Below are 23,243 nucleotides of genomic sequence, written 5' to 3'. Positions count from 1 at the left end.
TCTTCTGGAACTCCATAATACATTCAGTATTCTTTGCCAACACTACAATATGAATATTTTGATTCTTATTTAATCTTCCTTTTTCATTATCTACCTTTTAATGCATGTGAGCAGATTAAAATGCACCTTAGCATCAAAGTAGCACCTGTGATGTTTTTAATCATTTTATTAGGGGCACATACAACTCTTATCACAATCCATACATACGTCAATTGTGTGAATCACATTTGGACATTCACATTTGCCCTCATCATTCTCAAAACATCCATTCTCCACCCAACCCTCTGGCACCAGCTGCTCATTTTCCCCTCCCTCCCCACCCCTCCTTCCCTCATGAACCCTTGATAATTTACAAATTATTGTTTTGTCATATCTTGCCCTACCTTCACCCACCTTTCTGTTCTCTGTACCCCAGGGAGGAGGCCTTATGTAGATCCTTGTAATCGGTTCCCCCTTTCCAACCCACCCTCCCGCCACCCTCCAAGTATCACCACTGGTCGTGAAGGGATCATCCACCCTGGATTCCCTGTGTTTCCAGTTCCTATCTGTACCAGTGTGCATCCTGTGGTCTAGCCAGATTTGTAAGGTAGAATTGGGACCATGATAGTGGGAGAGGTGGGGAAGCATTTAGGAACTAGAGGAAAGCTGTATATTTCATCGTTGCTACACTGCACCCTAACTGGCTCATCTCCTCCCTGAGACCCTTCTCTAAGGGGATGTCCAGTGGCCTACAAATGGTCTTTCTGTATCCACACTGCAATCCGCTCTTATTCACAATGATATGATTTTTTCTTCTGATGATGCCTGGTACCTGATCCCTTCAACACCTTGTGATCACACAGGCTGGTGTACTTCTTCAATGTGGGCTTTGTTGCTTCTGAGCTAGATGGCCACTTGTTTACCTTCAAGCCTTTAAGACCCCAGATGCCATATCTTTTGATAGCCGGGCACCATCAAATTTCTTCACCACATTTACTTATGCACCCATTTGTCTTCAGCGGCCGTATCAGGGAGGTGAGCACACAATGATGTTTTTTGTTGTTGTTGTTCTTTGATGCCTGATAACTGATCCCTTCGGCACCTCGTGATCACACAGAGTGGTGTGCTTCTTCCATGTGGGCTTTGTTACTTCTGAGCCAGATGGCCGCTTGTTTGCCTTCAAGCCTGTAAGACCCCAGACACCATATCTTTTGATAGCTGGGCACCATCAGCTTTCTCCACCACATTTGCTTATGCACCCACTTTGTCTTCAGTGATTGTGTCAGAAGGAAAGCATCACAGAATGCCAATTTAATAGAACAAAGTATTCATGTAATGAGGGAGTGCTTGAGTGGACGCCCAATGTCCTTCTGCTACCTTAATACTAAAACTATAAATATATGCACATAGATCTATTTCCCCATCCTCATATATAAATATATTTACATATTGCATGTCTTTATCTAGACCTCTATAAATGCCCTTTGCCTCCTAGCTCTTTCCTCTATTTCCTTCAACTTTCCTCTTGTCCCACTATCATGCTCAATCTTCATTTGGGTTTCAGTAATTCCTCTTGGTTACATTACCCTTGATCATATCCTACCAGGCCTCCTACACCCTCCTCACCACCAATTTGGATCACTTGTTGTTCCATTGTCCCTGGGTTTGTTAATACCACTACCTTTCCCCCCACCTCCCCATCTCCTTTGTCCCCCTGGAACACTTGGTCCCATTGTTTTCTCCTCCAGATTGTTCATCCAACCTATCTTATTTAGACAGACCTGCAGAGATAATAACACGCACAAAAAGAAGACAGAGAAAAACCAAGCAACAATGTGCCACAGAACAACAATGAACGAATGACAAAAAATACACAGCAAGAAAGAAAAACTTATAGTTAGTCCAATGACTGTTTCTTGGCCTTTAGGAGTGTTTTCCAGTCCAGTCTGTTGGGGCACCAAGCCCTGACCCCAAAGTTCACCTTCAGCATTCCCTGGGAACCTTGCTGCATGTTCCCTTGCTGTTCTGTTGCATGCCCTTAATGTTTTGCCTCGGTGTGGTGGGATCAGAGCAGGTGCAATTCCCACACTGTGTCTCCAGTGTTGTCCTCTGTAGAGTTGAGGGTCAGTCAGGGACATCGTGTCTCATAATGGGACGGGCCATGTGGTCTTCTCTGTGGACTGGCTGCTCTGAGCAGGAACATCATCCTCAAGGCATGTTGGGCCAGGATGTGCTCCATTCTCTCCTCCCCACCCCCTTCTTCTGCTTCCGTGTGCTCTGATCAGATATGTCCCTCTCCCAGAGTTGCAGATTCAGTGCCATCCCTTGAAATAAATTCTTCTGGGGGGAGGGAAGCATCTGTGATTGTTAAGAAATCCTTTTCAGCAGATTTGATCAGTGTAACACATCATTTTTTTATTGTTTCCCTTAATTAATAATCCAAGTAAAAATCCTTTACAACTTTGATTTCTTCACCACTTATCAGATATTTATGGACTAAGTTGTGAGGACATTAGTTTTTTCATGTTCAGGTATAATCAATATTGAAGGCTGCAGTTTTTGCCTTCATAAGTGAATAGTCTTCATTATGTCAAACAAGGTTGTGACATCTGTTGTTAATGAGTCTTCTACCCATTTTGAAGTTGAGTTTTTCTTCATATAATCCAACTTCTCAGATTATTTCCTAAGAAAACATATTTAATAAGCAAAGGTGAAAATATACAACACTGCTATACGTGTTTTCCAATTTTACAGCATATTGCATCCCCTTCTTTTGTTCAGATAACCAAGATGAAGTATTCTTAAATGCCCACTGATCATAATGTTATCCATAATTTGTTATGATCCACATAGTCAGATGCCTCTGCATAACTGGTAAAACACAAGAAAAAATCTTTCTGGTAATTATCTGCTTTCATTCAGATCTATCTGATTTCCAAAATATCCTTTGTTCCACATTGTCTTCTGAATCCAGCTTGAACTTCTGGCAGATCTCTGTTGATGTACAATTGCAAATGCTTTTTAAATTATTATCAGCAAAATTTTACTAGCTTTTGATACTGTTTAATAATTTTCATATTATATTGGATTGCCTTTTGGAGAAATAGCCACAAATATAGAAAAATCCATCAGGTTGGCCAAATAGCTGTCTTTCAAATTTCTTGATATAAATGAGTTTGGGCTCAAATTATCTCAGTTGATATCTGCCAATTCCTGGAGCCTTGCTATTCATCAATGCCTTCAAGGCAGCTTGAATTTCTTCCATGAATTTCTTGATCATATTCTACCTTATGAAATGAGTGAACATTTACCAGTTCTTCTTGATGCAGTGACTTTGTGTGCTCCTTTCATCTTCTTTTGGTGTTTCCTGCATCATTAATTGTAGTCTATAGAATACCTCAGTAATAAAACTTGAACCTTGAATTTTTCTTCAGTTCTTGCAGATTGAGAAATGACAGGCATGTTCTATCATTTTGGTTTTCTTACTCCAGTGTTTTGCACATTATAAGACTTTATTTTTTCTTCTCAGGCTGCCCTAGGAATATTCTGTTCAGTTTTTTTTTACTTCATCATTTCTTCCAGTTGTTTTAGATAATCTATATTAAAGGACAAGTTTCAGAGTCTCTTCCAACATGTTTTGGTTTTCTTTTCCCATATTGTTAAAAATGTTTGATTTCTTCATGTATGATTTCTTTGATGTCATCCCACAAATTTCCTGGAATTCAGTCATTAGTGTTCAAGATATTAAACTTATCCTTGAGATAGTCTCTAAATTCAACTGGGATGTACTCAAGGTTGTGCTTTAATATAAAAAAACTAGAAAGGGTCTAAAGGAATTGTAACTCTCATATACTGCTGGTAGATCAGCAAGTATGTGCGACCATTATCTGGTGCTACCTCAAAAATGGGGACTAGAAATCCCATATGATCAAGCAATACCTCTGTTGGGTATATACCCTTAAGAAGTAAGAGCCATAACATAGCAGACATATGCCCTCCCGGGTTCATGGCAGCACTTTTCACAGTGGCAAGAACTTGAAAACATCCCAAATACCCAGCAGTAGTAGAATGAATAAAGAAACTTTAATATATGCACATAATGGAATACTATGCATGCATAGCTAAAAAATGATGAAACCACAAAACACTTCATTACATGGATGAACCTGGAGAACATTATGCTGAGTGAACTTGTTAGTTTCAACCAATCAAGTCAGTTGCAACCAATAGTTGCAATGAGGTAGTAATGGGAGTAGATAGAAGTAGTCAATTTTAGGAGATAATTTGAAGGTAAAGGATTTCCTGATGAATTATGATATTGGACTTATGAGGAAAAAGTCCAATGGCAATGAAGTTAAGAAATCATGTTTGAGCATATTAAATTTAAATGTAACATGTTTGACTATGTTAAATTTATGATGTCTCTACTTACATACATGGAGATACCAAGTATATGTTTGATAGTATAACCTGTCAATCAGGAAATTAATTAAGGGAACTAATGCAGAAATGAGAAGAAGATCAAGGTATTCCAGTGTTAAAACTTCTGAGAGTAGAGGAAAAACCAGCAAAGGTCACCGAGAAGAAAAAGACCATAAAGATATAGGAAAATAAAGAGATCAAGTTGTATTGGAAGCCATGAGAACACCTTATGTCTGTGTTGCCCACAGGACCAGGGGAACATAAAGTCAGCTCCAAAACTGTTGGAGTTGGAAAGGTGGAAAGTATTATTGATCTAGACAAAAGCAGTTTAAGAGGAAATGGAACTTGCTGACAATAAAGAGGAGGAATTTTCTCTTTCTTTCTTTTTCCTTCCTCTCTTTATCAAAAAAAGTGTTCATCAAAGTAGGTAATCTTTTCTGGAAAATTTATTTTCACCGAAAGCCTCTTCAAATCATGGTGCAACACAAATAAAGGGATAAATTTTACTAAAGAAATAAAATAGCCCTTACTTTCCTTTCTTCTGAGAGCTGATGATAAATTAGCCTTCTATTCAGCTTGTTTGTCAGTTCCTTCAGGGCCAAGGAAAGGCCAACAGTACTAGGATAGAGAGATTTCAATTAAGTTATGAAATGTGGACTTCCCATAGCTATATCTGTACTTTTGTACATATTGTACAGTTTTTTATAGTGAAAACCGGTAAACACAGGCTAGCCAGAGAGTGAGCCTTCAACAAGCCAGGAAATAAAATACACAATTAATACTTTCTGAGTCACTGAGATATACACATATATATTGAAAAGAACTAATTATTTCTCATTAATGGCCATCCAATATTTTAGACCCCATTGAGCTCACCCACCACCACCACACTCTTTACCTCCTATCATCCCCATCCTACATACCAGTGACCTATTCTCTTGCAACAGTAGGCCACAACCACTCCCCTCACCTACTCCAGATTTTTAACTTCATTGCCATTGGACACAGAAATCATGTTTACACACACATCTGTTCGTTAAAACACGGTGGTGGTGGTGATGGTGGGAACTACCACTGAGACAGCTGTTTGACGCATAGCAACACCATGTGCAATGGCACAAAACACTGCCTAATCCTTTACCATACCTATGCTGGGGTACAGATTGGATCATTGTGATCCACAGGATTTTTACTGATGGATTCTTGGAAGTAAGCACCGGGCCTTTCTTTCTGGCCCAACTTAATCTAGAAATTCCCATGCATTCTGTTCAGCATCATAGCAAAACAAGTGTGCAATGCCTGTGGCTCGTGGTTTCGGCTATACATGAGGTGCACTCACTGGGAATGGAACCTGACTCTCCTGCATAAACAGTGAGAATTATACCACTGAAATACCAAACTTAAAAAAAACCTTCACAAATACCTTGTTTTCTGAGAAGTCTGTCCTGCCCCTCGTGTTTTCATAATGGTTTATAAGTCTGTTATTTAGATATTATATGCATACATTTTCTTAATCCAACAGAAATATCTATAAGTAAAATAGCACCAGTCAATAAAAAGCCCTATGGATCACAATGGTATGATTTTTATTTTTGTCTACGATGTTGCCATGAATCACGGCCAAACAGGAACAGGGAGGTAGCCATATATCCTGGGTTACTCAGTATGGTCCTGGTTTATATTTGTTGTCCCAGTTAAAATATTAACAACAGTCCCTATGATTTTCTGAAGATGAGTTGATTTAGATAATAAATTAAATGATCACATTATTAGTGAGCATTTTGATGGAAGAACCTTGACCTCATTCACCCAGATAACTCACATAGTGCCAAGCACCATGTCAGACACATAATAGGTGACTGAAAAGTGTGTAATGATGAGTTACTAACCAGGTATTTCTCTTAAGGATGTGTGACTGAGGCAACCTAGGATATCTACACACATACAAGGGACCTCAGTACAGCTAGTATTCAAGTTTATGAACCAATGCTTAAAACTAGTGATGGGGAAATTGAAGAATTTTACAAATCTCTTCATTCTGAAATTGATCAAACATACAATCAGGGCGCATTGATAATTACTAGTAATTGGAATGCGAACATTGGAAACAAAGAGGAAAAACCAGTAGTTGGAAAATAAGGTCTTGATATGATAAAAAAAAAGATGGAGATTGCATAAAAGAATTTCGTAGAACCAATGACTTCTTCATAGAAAATGCCTTTTCCAACAACACAAAAGGTGAGTATACATGTGTATTTCTCCAGATAGAATACACAGAAATCAAATTGACTACATCTGTATAGGAAGTGACATGGAGACGCTCAATATCAGCAGCTAAAATGATGCCAAGGGTTGGCTGTGGAACACAATATCAATTGCTCATATTTAAGTTCAGATTGAAGCTGAGGAAAATTAAAACAAGTCCATGAGAACCCAGAATAAGACCTTGAATATAACCCACCTGAATTTCAAGAACAGATTTGATTCATTGAATAATAATGACAGAAGATCTAATGATCAGTGGGATGACATCAAGAGGATAACATATAAAACTCCAGGATAGGCTAATCTATGGAGTCATTAACTGGATTAATGGATCCTTGGGGGATAATGGGGAGTTTGCATAGTGGATCCCAATTGGTCATGAACCTGGATCCTAAAAGTCAGCTATTGGAAATCACAAGCCTCTCCTGGGGAGAAAGACGGGGCTTTCTACAGTTACAGTCTCAGAAAACTCCACGGGGCAATTCTACCCTGTTCTATAAGGTCATTATGAGTTAGCATTAACTCTATCACAGTGAGTAATGATCAATATAAGAATGAATAAAATCATCTAAAATTGATTTTGGTGATTATTGTACAACTCTTCTAGATGTGGTTGAATGATTGAATTGTATGCTATGTGAATTATATGTCAAAAAAAACCCTTTTTTAAAAAAACACCATACATGAAGAAAGCAAAGGTCTTTAAGTAGACAAGAAAGAAAGAAAAGATCAAAGTAGACTCTGAAGGGATTCTGAAACTTGCTTATCCTTTTGACTGTAGACTAACTAAGGCAAAGGAAAGAAATTCTTATGTAAAAGAAGTGAGCAGAAAATTTCCAAGGGAGGGTCAGGAAGACAGAATGAAGTGCTATGATGAGGTGTGCAAATATCTGGAATCAGAAAAGCAAAAGGGAAGAAACTATCTCAAGCTGAAAGAACTGAATAAAATCAAGCCTATAATATTGAAGATTCAATGTGCAAAATATTGAAAGATGCCCAAAGCATAAAAAAATATGGAAGTATTAGAGAGTCACTCTACCAAAAAGAACTGGCTGACATTCAATCATTTCAAGAGGCAGCATATGATCAAGGGCCACTGGCAATGAAGGAAGAAGTCTAAACTGAACTGAAGGCATTAGCAAAAACGACTCCAGGAATTGACAAAATACCAATTATAATGTTTCAACAAGCCGATGAAGCACTGCAAGCATGCACTCATCTATGCCAGGAAATTTGAAGACAACTATCTGGCCAGATGACACTAAAAGTTCCATTTGGGGGCCCATTCCAAATAAGGGTGACTCAACAGAATGTGAAGATTATTGAACAATATCATTAGTACCACATACAAGTAAACTTTTGCTGAAGATAATTCAACAAAGGTTGTAGCAGTACATAGGCAGAGATTTGCCAGAAATTTAATTGGAATTCAGAAGACAACAAGGAACAAGGAACTTCATGTTGATATCAGTTGAATCTTGGCTACAAGCAGAGCACACAAGAAATATGTTAATTTTCTTTTATTGACTATGCAAAGGCATTCTACTGTATGAATCATAACAATGGATGAATAGCATTGAGAAGAATGGGACTTCCAGAATACTTTATTGTGTTCATGTGAAACTTGTATATGGAACAAGTTGGAACAGAGCAAGAGAATGATGAGTGGTTTAGAATCAGGAAAGATGTGCATCAGGGTTGTATCCTTTCACCGTACTTATTCAATTTGTATAGTGAACAAATAATCTAAGAAGCAGGACTAAAAGGAAAAGAAGTCCGCATCAGGATTATAGAGGAAGGCTTACTAACAACCTGAGATCTTACTAACAACCAAATGATGAAATGTTGCTTGGTGAAAGTGAAGAGGACTTGAAACACTTGCTGATAAAGATTTTAAAAATTCAGCCTTCAATATGGATTTCAATTCAGTGTAAAGAAATAAAAAACCTTCACAGCTGGACTGATAGACATAATAATAAACAGAGAAAAGACTGAAGTTGTCAAAATGTTCATCTTGCTTGGTTTCACAATCTGTGTTCATGGAAGCCAGAGTCAAGAAAGCAAATGGTGCCTTGCATTGGGAAAATCTGGTATACAAGACCTCTTTAAAATGTTGGAAAGTTAGAATATCTTTGAAGATTAAGATACACCTGACCCAAGCCATGGTATTTTCAATTGCCTCATATAAATGTGGAAGCTGGACATTGAACAAGGAAGGTCTAAGAAGAATCTATACATTTTAGTTTTGGTGCTGATGAAGAATATTACAAGTGCCATAGATTGCTAGAAGAACAATTGGCCTTGGTGGAAGTACAGCCAGAATATTCCTTAGACGTGAGAATGGCTAAAAGCGTGCAGCAGAGCAACCGTGGGAGCAGAGCAGGGAGCCCCTAAGGGAGTACAAAGCACAGACTCGGGGGCCAAAGCATGGTACCCCATTGGACCTGACTGAAAGAAATGCCTAGAGATCAAAAATCAGACCTTGATCTATTTACAGGTTTTTTCTTTCTTTTTAAATATTTTTCTTTTAATTGATTTCTTCTTCTATGGGTAATTAATTTCCTTTTTGGTTGTCATAGTTGTGTTCTCACTCATCGCCTATCTTGCTATGACATGATTTTTGGTACATATTATTATCTCTACAGATCTATCTAGATAAGATAGACAGGATGAATAGTCTGGAGAAAAACACAACAGGACCAATGGTTCGGGGGGGGGGGGCACGGGAGAGGGGGAGGAGGGAGTAAGAAGATGGTGCTGACCAACCCAGGGACAGGGGAACAATAAGTGATCCAAAATCAGTAACAAGGAGGTTATGAGTGGACTGGTAGGGATTCAGCAAGGGCAAGGTAACCAAGAGAAATTACCTAAACCAAATGAAGGCTGAGAATGATAGTGGGACAAGAGGAAAGTAAAAGGAAAGAGCTAGGAGGCAAAGGGAATTTATAGAGGTCTATATAATGGCATATACATATGCAAGTGTATTTATATATGACGATGAGAAATAGATCTATGTGCACATATTTATAAGTTTAGTACTAAGGCAGCAGTTGGACAGTAGGCCTCCACTCAAGCACTTACTCAATGCAAGAACACCTTGTTCTATTAAATTGGCATTCCAGGATGCACACCTTCCTGACACGATTGCTGAAGAAAAAGTGTGCATAAGCAAATGTGGTGAAGAAAGCTGACGGTGCCCGGCTATCAAAAGATATAGTATCTGGGTGTTAAAGGCTTGAAGATAAACAAACGGCCATCTAGCTGAGAAGCATCAAAGTCCACATGGAAGATGCACACCAGCTTGGCTGACCACGAGGTGTAGAAGGGACCAGTTATCAGATATCAAAGAACTAAAAATCATATCAGTGGGTGCCCACCTTCCTGCTATGATCACTGAAGACAAACGTGTGCATAAGCAAATGTGGTGAAGAAAGCTAACGGTGCCCAGCTATCAAAAGATATAGTGTCTGGGGTCTTAAAGGCTTGAAGATAAACAAGCAGCCATCTAGCTGAGAAGCATCAAAGTCCACATGGAAGAAGCACACCAGCCTGTCTGACCACAAGGTGCAGATGGGACCAGGTATCAGACATCAAAGAACTAAAAATCATATCAATGGGTGCCCACCTCCCTGATACGAACAATGAAGACAAACGTGTGCGTAAGCAAATGTGGTGAAGAAAGCTGATGGTGCCCAGCTATCAAAAGATATAATCTTGAGTCGTAAAGGCTCGAAGATAAACAAGTGGCCATCTAATTCAGAAGCAACAAAGCCCACACGGAAGAAACAAACCAGCCTGTGTGACCACGAGCTGTCGAGGGATCAGGTATCAAGCATCAAGGAACAAAACAATCATATCACTGAAAATGTGGGTGAGAGCAGAATGGAGACTCAAAGCCCATTGGTAGCCAACTGGACACCCCTTACTGAAGGGTTGTGGGGAGGAGATGAACCAGTCAGGGTGCAGTGTAGCAATGATGAAACATACAACTTTCCTCTAGTTCTTAAATGCTTCCTCTACCCCCACTATCATGATCCCAATTCTACCTTACAAACCTGGCTAGACCAGAGGATGTACATAGGTACAGATAGCAACTGGAAACACAGGGAATCCAGGACAGATGACTCCTTCAGGACCAGTGGTGAGTGTGGTGATGCCTGAAGGGTGGAGAGAATGTGGGGTGGGAAGAGGGAACTGATTACAAGAATCTACGCATAGCCTCCTCCCCGGGGGAGGGACAGCAGACAAGAAGGCAGGGGGAAATGTCGGACAGTGTAACATATGACAAAATAATAACAATTTATTAATGATGAAGGGTTCATGAGGTAGGAGGGAGTGGGGAGGGAGGGGAAATGAGCAGCAGATATTAAGGGCTCAAGTAGAAGGCAAATGTTTTGAGAATGATGATGGCAACAAATGTGCATATGTTCTTGACACAATTGATGTATGTATGGATTGTGATAAGAATTGTACAAGCCCCCATAAAATGATTTTTTTAAAAAAGAAGTGAGAATGGCAAGACTTTGTCTCACGTACTTTGGACGTGTTGTCAGAAAATACCAGTCCCTCAAAAAGGACGTCATGCTTGTTAAAATAGAAGGGCACAGAAAAAGAAGACCCTTAGCGAGATGGATCGACACAGTGGCTGCTACGATGAGCTCAAATTGAACAATGATTGTGAGGATGGTGCAAGACTAGGAATTGTTTCGTTCCATTGTGCGTAGGTCATGATGGATTAGAACTCACTCAATAGCACCTATCAGCGACAACTGGGATTTCATTGGCTGAATTTCAGAAGTAGATCATCGGGCCATTTTCAGAAGTAGATCACCAGGAAGAAACCTAGTTTGCCTCAGTCTGGAAGCTTTGCCCAAATCTTTTCAGCATCTTGGGTCCCACCACTGATGAGTAATGGCTTCACATGAGGTGCATTTGGTAGGTGCTAAAACCCAGGTCTCCCTCACGGAAGGAGAAAATTCTATGAATGAACCACCAATGCTTCCAAATACCATTTTGTTGTTGTTGTTGTTGTTGTTGTTGGTAGGTGTCATTGAGTCAGTTATGAGTCACAGTGACCCTGTGTGCAGCAGAACCCGGTCCTGTGCCATTCTCACAATCGCTCTTATGTTTGAGCCCATTGTTGCAGCCACTGTGTCTGTCTATCTTGTCAAGGGCCTTCTTCTTTTTCACAGCCCCTTCACTTTGCCAAGCATGATGCCCTTCTCCGGAAACTAATGTCTCCTGACAGCATGTCCAAAGTGCATTAGACAAAGTCTCACCATCCTTGCCTCTAAGGAACACTCTGGGTCCATTTTTTAGGAGGCCTGAAATAATAAAAATGTTGGGAAAGGAACAACTGTTCTGAGAAAACTTAATTCTTTAGGGTCTGACAGGATTCCTTATTACCGAGGTTCTCTCGCCTGAATTTGCATCAGAATCACCTGGTGGGCTTGAAAGCCCAGATTGCTGTACTCCATTCCTAGATTGCCTGATTTAGTGAATCTGAGTGGATCTGGAGCAGCCCTGAGCGTGTAGTGAGTTACATCTTCAAATGTTAACCATACACTTCTATAAAGATTACAGCCTAGGTTTCTAAATTTGGCTTATCATGGAAATGATTGGAGGATCTGATGAAACTACAGATCCCTGGCCTCTACCTGCCCCCACCCCAGAGATTCTGATTGATTAGTTTGCAAATGCAGCCCAGGGATCTATAATTTCACCAGATCCCCAGGTGATTCCAATAATCAGCTCAGGTTGGGAACCTAAATATCAGAACCTCAGTGACCCCACGGGGGACAGTTCTACTCTTTCCCACAGGATTGCTGTGACGCAGAGTCAACTTGAGGGCAGCATGTTCGGCTTGGGGGGGTCTATGAGAAATTGCACCTCTAACAAGACTTCAGGTAATGCTGATGCTATATTATCAGAACTATTGCCTTTAATAAAAACATAGCCTATTAAAGACAATTTTTAAAGGAAGAAGATTTATTTGATGTTTTTTTTAATTTGTCTGCTTAAGCACAAGTACACATAATCAAAATGAAAGAACTCTTTTGTCACGGACTTGGCCCAGTGTCGCCTTCTGGTTCCTTTCTGGCACGGTCCTCTGGATGTGGACCTGTATTCACTGGTTACACTGCCGCCAGCTGAGAAAGAAGTTCTTTCTAGAAGTGAATATTGCTTTCTTCCTTTTTCAGCTCTTATGTGCTACTATTAGATCTCATTATCGCTTGGAACATGCCCAATTTACTGTCATCTGCAAAAGTAATTAATGCCCCCATGTAACCCTTCTTTACAATACAAATAGAGGTGTTGATTAAATTCTACGACAAACAAAGTCTATTCCCCCTGCACCTACCTGCAATTACTAGCTTCATCTGGAATATCTTAGCAGTTCTCAGTGGATTCTCATTTCTAATTCCAATTTTTAGAAGATGCAATCTTTCATTTTTTTTACATCAGTTGGGCATCTGTGATTTGAGAGATTGTGTTTTGAAGTGGACGTTTCCATCCTGGATTATTCCAAGATATAAACCATTTCGCATCTTATTCACTCCACCTCATGGCAGCCCAAGGTGTGCTACAGCAGAGCTGTATTCCACGGGGCTTTCGATGGCTGGTTTCTCAAAAGCAGTCCATTAGACCTTCCTTCTAAGGCACCTCTGGGTGGACTCAAACCTTCAACCTTTTTGGTAGCAGCTGAGCATATTAGCCATGGTCACCACCTATCAGCTGATTATTCTGCACAATTAACTTTAAGTAGGAACCCTGATGGGATCATGAGCTACATGCTGGCCTGCTAAACACAAGAATGGTCATTGGAAGCCACCAGCCTCTGCTGAAATATATAGATGCTTTATGCTCCCGTAAAGATTTACAGCTTCAGGATACAATGGTAGCCAAAGAATCCAGTTTACTCTGTCCTACAGAGTCTCTATGAGTCTGATTGATTCTGTGGCAGCGAGTTTAGATTTTTATGTTGGTTTGCTTAGGCAACTCCAGAAGTTCCTGATTAAGAACCTATCCAAAAACCTAGCTCAAAATAGCTGTGGCTTTGCTGCTGTCCCACGCACACATGCACACTCACCACCAAATCCCCCCGAGTCCCCAAATCTTACTAAAGCTGATCTAGAAAAGAGTAGTTGAAAATTAATGGCTGCAAAGGAGGCACAAAAGCAATGCAATGTAGGGGTATATTAAGAACCAGCTCAAAGGATAAGTGACCTCAAAGACACCCAACTCATCCATTTGGGATCCCCATCGGAAAAAATTACCCTATCTCCACCACGTTAGCTACCAAAATTAAACTCACCTTGCCCCACAGTTTAACATACCAGCTTATTCAGATTTACGGCAGTTAATAATAGGCTTCTTTTCAGGGTCTCACATTAGAGCAGTGGGCTGGACCCTGCCTACCCATGAGAAGCACTTGGGGTGGAGGGAGGGGAGGAGGCTTTTAAATTCCTAAAGCTGAGGTTGCACGCCACATAAATCAAAATGTCTTTAAGGGGCACTTAGGCGTCAGTATCTTTAACATTCCTTAGGTGATCTCATTGTGCAAATGATTCCAATGGGCAATCAAGGCTGAGAATTATTACATTCAAATGAATTGGTTCAACATTAGTAATCACAGCTTCAGTCTAAGGCTTTGCTCCTCACTGAGGGGTTAGACAACTTAATTAAGAACGTGTGCCATTTTTGTTGGAACTTTCAGGAAAAAGACTACTTTGGTGGGAATACATGGTGTCTATATATATATATATATATATATATATATATATATATATATATATAATGAGAGGGATATTATATATATAATTATATATTATATATAATATATTATTATATTATAATATATTATATTATATATTATAATATAATATTATATATTATATAATATATGTTATTATATATATAATTATATATATTATATATATAATGAGAGGGATGGTCCTAAAACATAGCACCAATTTCATCCAAAATATTAAACTCATGTATTTTTTTCCCTGAGAGAACGAACTCTTTTTCCTTGTTTCACAAGGAAAGCTGGTTACTTTAGTTGCTTTTTTGTAACCACTTAGAGACCAAATCCTATGTCCTCATCAGATTCTTCCAACTCCTTTGTTTCCTGCTTCACTGGGGCTGAAGCAGCAGGAGCAGCAGCAGTGGTGGCGACAGTCACAGGGACCAGTGGCCACAATGCAGATGGAACAGCCAAGAAGGCCTTGACCTTTTCAGCCAGTGGGAAGGTATGCTGAGTCACCACAGACAAAGCCAAGACCCTCTTGTACCCATTGGCGATCAAATACTGCCTGGAGGCAACAGTCAAGTCGCCAATCTGCAGACACATGTGGGCAGCATTGCAGACACCCTCTAGGAAGCTTCCTCTGGGACAGCAAGCACTTCCAGGTTGTAAATGCTGCCATTGTCAAACACCTGCTGAACCATCAATCTGAAGGAGAAGGGGGAAATATTCAGCATGTTCCGCAGCATGCTTTCGCTGGCACCCACTTTGCCTCCAGTCTTGATCAGCTGCACGTCACTCAGGATTTCAATGGTGCCTCCAGAGATCTTTGTGGTGATGCCCAAAGCCTGGAAGAAGGATGTCTTCTCAGGTTCCAGATCCGTGTTCCGGGCTGGCACAGTCACCTCACATGGGTCAACAGCACTAGCATCGGTGGCAGCTGACACCTGGTTGTCCAGGAGCATGTTCCTGGTCTCAGTGAGGTCCTTCTTGTCCTTCTTTTAATTCCCCCAAATAGGAGTCAGCAGTTTATCCAGAGCCAAGTTGTTCTCCAGGTGCCCTCAGATGGCCTTGCACATCATGGTGTTCTTGCCCATCAGCTGCACAGCCTTCCTAGAGAGGGACATGCTGATGTGCTGCATCTACGTGAAGCCCATGTTGTCTGCTCCCAGGATGAAGAATTTTAGATAATCATCCAAAAGTTGGATGATTTCAAGGAAGTAGTTGGACTTTCAGGTCACCCTATCTTCCCTGGGGGATTGCCACTCAGGGTTTAAAGAGTCTGTCGCCCTTCAGAGGAGGCCAGGCAAGCTAAAGACCCAAATTTTAAGTTTCTGAGGCCATCCCCATACATAAGAAAATTAGAAGAACCTCATGCTCTGTCTTTAACTTCTGTTCCCCACAGTCCATTGTTCAAGCTCATATTTAACAGTATCCACTTCAATGCCACAGTCCAGTTGGCAGGCCAATGGTGCCAATACAGACAATATTGGGTTCATAATCATGTGGAAAATGTCAGTGTACTAACCACAATCTTACAAGCAGACCTCTAGATCTGGCATATTCTCGTACCTTCCATCTGCCTGAACCAGGAATTCAAGAGCACCAAATGGAGTGTTTGGTGCCAGCATATCCCACCTGTCCATCACATTATCTCTAAAGCTCTGGTCACTGCTGTGATATGTGGTGATGGTTTCTGACTAAAAGGAACTGAGAAAGGAAGTGTGGCTGAAACAATAAATTTAGCGGCCAACTGAAACAACTCAAATGCAAGTCACTGGTAAATCTGTCATTACGCTTTTAAAGACAAAGCTAGCTTGTTCATTCATTCATTCAGCTGTATCCTTTCTGTTCAATGACAAGCCGGCCTGCCAGCTCATCTCCCTAGGGCTGTCCCACCAACCTTTAAAATAACTACCTATGAGACATCATCAACACTGCTTTCTTTGGATTCCTTTTACTCCCAACATTCTTGTTATTTGAAGAATATATCCGTCTATTTTCTTTCTGGTATTTTCACAGATCTTTAGTCAGCTTACTTATTTACTTGTTTGCTTGTATGTTTCTAGTTTGTCTTCCCTTGCTTCTCAAGAATGAGCACTTGAGTTGCTGGCAGATAAGGTCCAGGAGGCTTGCCACTATTTTAGCCAGACAAAGACCAAACTGATTCAGGGTTTTCTAAGGATTTTGTCTGTGAGTACTTGACAGAAGGAAATAGTGGGGTTTGCTGCCTCCAAAAGAGCAGATGGAGTGAGAATCCCCAAGTTCTGCAATGTGGCCAAGGACTTTGATTGTACTTTTTTTTCTTTTTAAAAAAATCATCATTCTCTAAACTGTGCAATGTCATGTGACAGGAACCTCCTGCCCTTCTCCCAAGCCAGTCCCCCTCCACACTGCTGGAGAAGGGGATCTGCTCCTCCTGCCCTCCCCTCCAGGTTCACACAGGGGTGCAAGAGACAACAGCATTGCATTTATGTAAATTATGTAACCCGAGAGGTTTTTTAAAGAATTCTTCCACCTTAATACTGGTTTTTTCTCTTTTTCAAGTTTCCTTTTGAATGGTCAGTCATTGAGTGCGCCCTCGTTTTTGTCCCCCCAATATAAAAGGATAGGAAGGTTTTGCGGTTCCCTTGGGCTGATTAGGATGTGGAGGAGCCAGGGCTTTACCTGTACACCAACTTGACCAGTTCAATAGAAGTGTGCACACCTTAAAGACAAAAAAACTGCTTCAAATGTCCGTGAAAATCAAACAAGTTATGTGTCTGAACCTATGTGGCAAGTTTGAAAGGCGGCTCGACAGTTTTTGACAAAGAAAAAAGGACTTCGAGGAGTGGGACGAACGAGCCAAAGGTTCGTAGGGAACAGGCGACGTCCTTGGGCTGCTCGCACCCTGAAGACTCAGGTTCCGTTGCTTGCCTAAATGTCCTCGCGTGCCCAGAGTTGCTGAATGAGAGCATTCTTGCTGATTAGGTTTAAAATTATCTTTTTTTTACTATAAGGGTCAGGGAGACTGTTACACTTTTGGTTTTGCCAAACGAAGGCTTTACTGATGAAATCGCAGACTATGTCACATTTCCAATATTGGATTAACAGCAGGCTACCTCTTTTACCGTCACTATCCCGCTGCTGAACTAAATTATCTCATATCTATGAGATCCATGGAAGGTGGAAATATCAGCGCTGACTCATATTAAGCCTGCCGTGAGGGTTTGTTCCACATAGGGACCGCCAGCTCGACAGAAATCGGAAATGTTCATCATATTCTTAGCTGAAGATACCCACCAGTTCTCATCCCTTTGGAGACTAATAATATCCTGGCTCACATTCCCTGATACCTTGATAAGAAAAACAATGAGGCCCCTATAAAGCACATTTCAGCCCATCCAGTGTTCTGCCTTCCATTCTTCAAAGGTGAACGGACTCACTTGGGTGTGGTGTGCCCAAGGCTTGACCCCTGCAAGCTTTCTGGTGGCCCGGATGGTCCTGAACACATCGAATGACAAAGTCCACTGCTCCCTGAGATGTTCCTGCGGGGAGAGAATCTTCTGGATCTCAGTAGGATAGGGTCCCCACATTGGAGGCTGTGTAGAGCCTGTGTGGGAACAAACGGAGACATCGGAAGAGCTAGATCTTGCACTACGGACAAAATTTGAGCTAAGTGCTTCACATAGACATTTTCCTTCACAGATTCTTTAAACTGAAAATCATTATCACGCACGTTCAAATAAAAACGTTTTTCATGCACAATTTCTTAAGGACTCAATTTGAGCCTGATTTGGGGAGCCACCAGAGATTGAATTGGGTAAGAGGCAGAACCTGGATCCACTTTAGCTGCGTTTTCTGACGGAGTTCTGCCACTGTCCTTTTGAGCATGGAATTTTCCCATTTGGCCTTTCCTGCTGGCTGAGGTCTCCATGCAGTGTGATGCCTCCGTTTGATTTGCAAAACTTTCCTCCCCTGCTGGCTTACTTCGGACATGAAATCCAGCCCATTGTCACCCTGCAGGGTGATGGCAGACTCTATCAGAAGATCCTTCAGCCCTGGGAGGAAAAACTTCCATGCAAACTGAGAAGGTGTCTACCAGAGCTAGCAGAAATTTATCATTCCCATCCTTGGGCATTTGAGTAAAGTCCACCTGTCAATCCTCAAATAACTGTTGTCCCTGATACTCTTTGGTAAGGTTAGTTTGTGGTGGATTTCTTTTTGCATTATTTCTCCGGCACAATTGACATTCCCTAATGGTGAGACCTGTTGCTTGATACAAGCAATCAATAGCCAGCCATGGTTTGATATCATCTGTCAAAGTGAGTGCAGGTGCATTGATGTTAAAGTATTGGGTGAACCATCAATATACACAAGTCCTACACAACGTCGTACTCACCAGTTCTCGGTTTCTTTCCCAGAAGGACTGGAGTGTCGTATGCAGAGTGGCAATCCTAGAGTTGCTCATGCTCAAAGAATTCTTTGATCAGGGGGCAAATGCCTTACAGAGCTTCTTTCTTCAGTGAGTAGTGTTTCCTGTGAGGAGCACAACTGCCAGGTTTAATTTTTACCATAATTGGAGAACCATGCCAGCCCAAACAGCACTACATCAACTCCAATGATTGGGGTTCACTGATCCTCCAGTTCTGGAGGCCGGCAGTCTGGCATTTTCCCTCTTTGCTTACTACTGAAGAGGTTGCCAAGCATATACTTATTCCAATGATTCATTCCACGTTCTGCAATTCATTGTGAATATCTGGGTAACTTTGGACAATACAGATACTACTGTTAATCACACAAGTCTTTGGGGGCTCTTGGGATCTAAATCAGTGTATTTGTGGTTGTTGTGGATAGGTGCCATCAGTGAGTTCCGTTCAAACCATAACAACCCTATGCATAATGAAACACTGCCCGGTCCTGTGCCATCCTCACAATTGTTCCTATGCTTGAGCCCATTGTTGTAGCCACCGTGCCAATCCAACTCCTTGAGGGCCTTCCTCTTTTTTGCTGCCCCTCTGTTTTAGCAAGCATGATGTCCTTCTCCATGGACTGGTCTCTTCCGACAACATGTCTAAAGTATGTTGGTTGAAGTCTTGCCATCTTTGTCGCTAAGGAACACTCTGATGATATTGCTTCCAAGACAGATTCGTTTATCCCTTTGGCAGTCCATGTTGCTTCCAATATTCTTCTCCAAGCACCACAGTCAAATGCATTGATTCTTTTTGGTCTTCCTTATTCAGTGTCCAACTTTCACATGCATATGAGGCAATTGAAAATACCATGGCTTGGGCCAGGTGCACTTTAGTCCTCAAAGTAATCTCCCTGCTTTTCAATACTCTAAAGAGGTCTTCTGCAGCAGATTTACCCAATGCAACACATCGTTTGATTTCTTGACTGCTGTATCCATGATCATTGATTGTAGATCCAAGCAAACCGAAATCCTTGACAGCTTCCATTTTTTTTTCCTTTTAGCATGATGTCACCTATTGGTCCAGTTGTAAGATCTTAGTCTTCTTCATACTGAGTTGTAAACCATACTAAAGGTTGCAATCCCTGATCTTTATCAACAAGTGTTTCAAAGTCCTCCTCACTTTCAGCAAGCAATATTGTGTCATCTGCATATCACAGGTTGTTAATCTTCTTCATATAATCCAGCTTCTCTGATTACTTGCTCAGCATAAAAATTCAATAAGTATGATGAGATGATACAACCCTGATGTACACCTTTCTTGATTTTAAACCATTCCTTATTGTCTTGAACTGTTCAAATGCCTGCCTCTTAATTGCATGTACAAGTTATGCATGAGCACAATGAAGTATTCTGGGATTCAAATTCTTGTCAAAGCAATACATTGTTATAATCCACGCAGTTTTTGTATGTCAATAAAGCACAAGTTTTATTCTATGTTATTCTCTGCTTTCAGACACAATCCATCTGATATCACCAATTATTTCCCTTGTTCCATGTCCTCTTCTGAATCCATATGGCAGCTCCCAGCCAATGTACTGCTACAACAACTGTTGGAGGACCTTCAGCAAATTGTAGTGGTATGCGATATCAACAATATTATTCTATAATCTGAGTGTTCTGTTGGGTCAACTTTCTTTGGAATGGATACAAATATGAATGTCTTCTAGGCAGTTGGCCAAGTAGCTGTCTTCCAAATTTCCTGACATAGATGAGATAGTGCTTTCGGTGCTTCATCAACTTATTAAAACATTTCAATGGGTATTCCATCAAATCCTGGAGCTTGATTTTTGGCTGCTATTCAATTGCAGTTTGAACTTCTTCCTTCAGTACCATTAATTCTTTTTTTTCTTTTTTTACATTTTATTAGGGACTCATACAACTCTTATCACAATCCATACATATACATACATCAATTGTATAAAGCACATCCATACATTCCCTGCCCCAATCATTCTCAAAGCATTTGCTCTCCACTTAAGCCCTTTGCATCAGGTCCTCTTTTTTTCCCCTTCCCTCCCCGCTCCCCCCTCCCAATGTGCCCTTGTTAATTTATACATCGTTATTTTGTCATATCTTGCCCTATCCGGAGTCTCCCTTCCCCCCCTTCTCTGCTGTCCCTCTCCCAGGGAAGAGGTCACATGTGGATCCTTGTAATCAGTTCCCCCTTTCCAACCCACTCACCCTCTACTCTCCCAGCATCGCCTCTCACACCCTTGGTCCTGAAGGTATCATCCACCCTGGATTCCCTGTACCTCCAGCCCTCATATGTACCAGTGTACAGCCTCTGCCCTATCCAGCCCTGCAAGGTAGAATTCGGATCATGGTAGTTGGGGGGAGGAAGCATCCAGGATCTGGGGGAAAGCTGTGTTCTTCATCGGTACTACCTCGCACCCTAATTAACCCATCTCCTCTCCTAAACCCCTCTATGAGGGGATCTCCATTGGCCAACACTTGGGCCTTGGGTCTCTGTACCATTAATTCTTGCTTGTGTGCAAGTTTCAGGATTCCATTTCTTCTCAATCAGTAACCTCATGTTAACTTTGGACACCCTTCAAGTTAGAGAATTCAGTTAGTGTTGTAATTCATTTATAACAGTATTATATAATTAAGATAAGGTCTTTCCCCCAAAATAGTTATCTGGTCCATTATTTTATTAATTATTTCCCATGGCAAGTGATGCTATATATAACGTGATTAGTGATGAAAAACATATTATTAGGAAAGGGAAAATTTATGAGAAGTGTATGCATAGTATTTTTATGTAAAAAGAAAGCATGTTAAATAAGATTAAAATTGAGCTTAAACAAAGTTTTATGTTTCAGTAACAAATGGAATCATATCTTTTTCAAATAGTTTTATTGCCATACAATTCACATATCATACAATTTAATAGTTCAGTTATATTTTTTTAAAGGACCACAATCAATTTCATCCATTTTCTTCTTTCTCATACTCTTTGTTAATAGTTATCTCCCCTGACCTCTCTGCCTGAGATAATTATTAATCTAGTTATTATCTTTATAGATTTACTTATTCTGGATTTTATGTAAGGAAATTCATATGATGCATAATCAAGAAACAAACAACAAATACAACAACAATGACAAAACAAAACAGAGGGAAATCCTCAAACAAAAAGGCAACCAAAAATATTAAAAACTGAAATAACTTTAAAATGGGTAAAATGATAGGGTATTGCCTCTTAATCTAACTACATCTACCATAATCGACTTTACAATGTCTGATAGCTGGCTATTCACATCCCTAGATTATGGTCAGAGAAGAGTCACTAGAGACTTAATCCACTCGGGGACCCTGCAAATGGATTTGGGACTTCCATTGTCTTCTGTAGACTTCCTCAAATTGGGTGTTCAAAATTTAATCTCTGATATTGTTCCCTCCATTGGATTTGAATTTTATGGTTTACAATCTTTGGATCACACAGACTGCTATGCTTCGTGCATGTGGACTTGGTTGATGCATCACTTAGACGGCTGCCTAATTTAAGACAAGCCTTTAAGACCCCAGATAAAATTCTTTCTGATAGCCAGGCACCATATGATTTCTTCGCCACAATTTTGCTATAGCAACCATATCTTCAGCGATCTCTTTGTGAGGATTAAGTATTGAGTAGGACCATGTCGTACATTCTAATTATAGTTAGATTAGGGGTGGTGTTAAGTGGGAGCCCAAAATCCAGAGGAAAAAAATTTAATGAAAAAGAAAAATGTTTCATTTTCCCAAAGTTTCTTATGTCCTGTGCCTTTTTCTGAGAACAGGTAATGTAGGGAACATATGAGAGGACCCACCTGGTGCACATACAATGAGAAATGCCTTTTTCAGAGATATAACCTGAAAAGCCTGATTCTAAGAAAACTACGGGTTTGAAAATAGGATGCTAATATACTTTGACGCTAAGTTATTTGTGTATTAAAGATGTTCACTAGACCTCTCTTCCAACTCAAAGAGAATCATACAAAATTACAGATTGATAAAAACATTTACACATACATGTGAACCAGCATATCAGTCCCTTTGAATAATCTACTTAATGAGATATGGATGCATTACTGCAATAAATTGCTTTTCTGAAAATATTTATATGAACATGTAAGTCATATTTAATGGTCACTGACTTTTTCAAAACCTGGATGTTCAGGTTGCTCTTTACGATGTTTCTAAATTTCTATGCATGCTAGTCATTAACCCTTTCTCAAACTCCCTCTTGGATTTCAATAACCCCTTCACATGCTACTACTTGATGAACTTGGAGCATCATCCAGCTAATGCAACAATTTACTCAACACTCAGGACAAAGTACAATTAGATGCAAAGAGAAGAGATGCAGTGGAAAATTGAAGAGACATGTGTAAGGCT

General features: G+C 40.4%; 1 pseudogene; it reads right to left on the bottom strand.

The window, feature by feature from the left end:
• Window positions 1-14,746: 14,746 nt before the first annotated feature.
• Window positions 14,747-21,399, bottom strand: LOC142433334 (large ribosomal subunit protein uL10-like; annotated as a pseudogene).
• Window positions 21,400-23,243: the final 1,844 nt, after the last annotated feature.

The sequence above is a fragment of the Tenrec ecaudatus genome, chromosome X (genome assembly GCF_050624435.1).
Source record: "Tenrec ecaudatus isolate mTenEca1 chromosome X, mTenEca1.hap1, whole genome shotgun sequence".
Lineage (NCBI taxonomy): Eukaryota > Metazoa > Chordata > Mammalia > Afrosoricida > Tenrecidae > Tenrec > Tenrec ecaudatus.
Note: the sequence above shows the minus strand (reverse complement) of the source record. Positions and strands in the feature narration are given on the sequence as shown.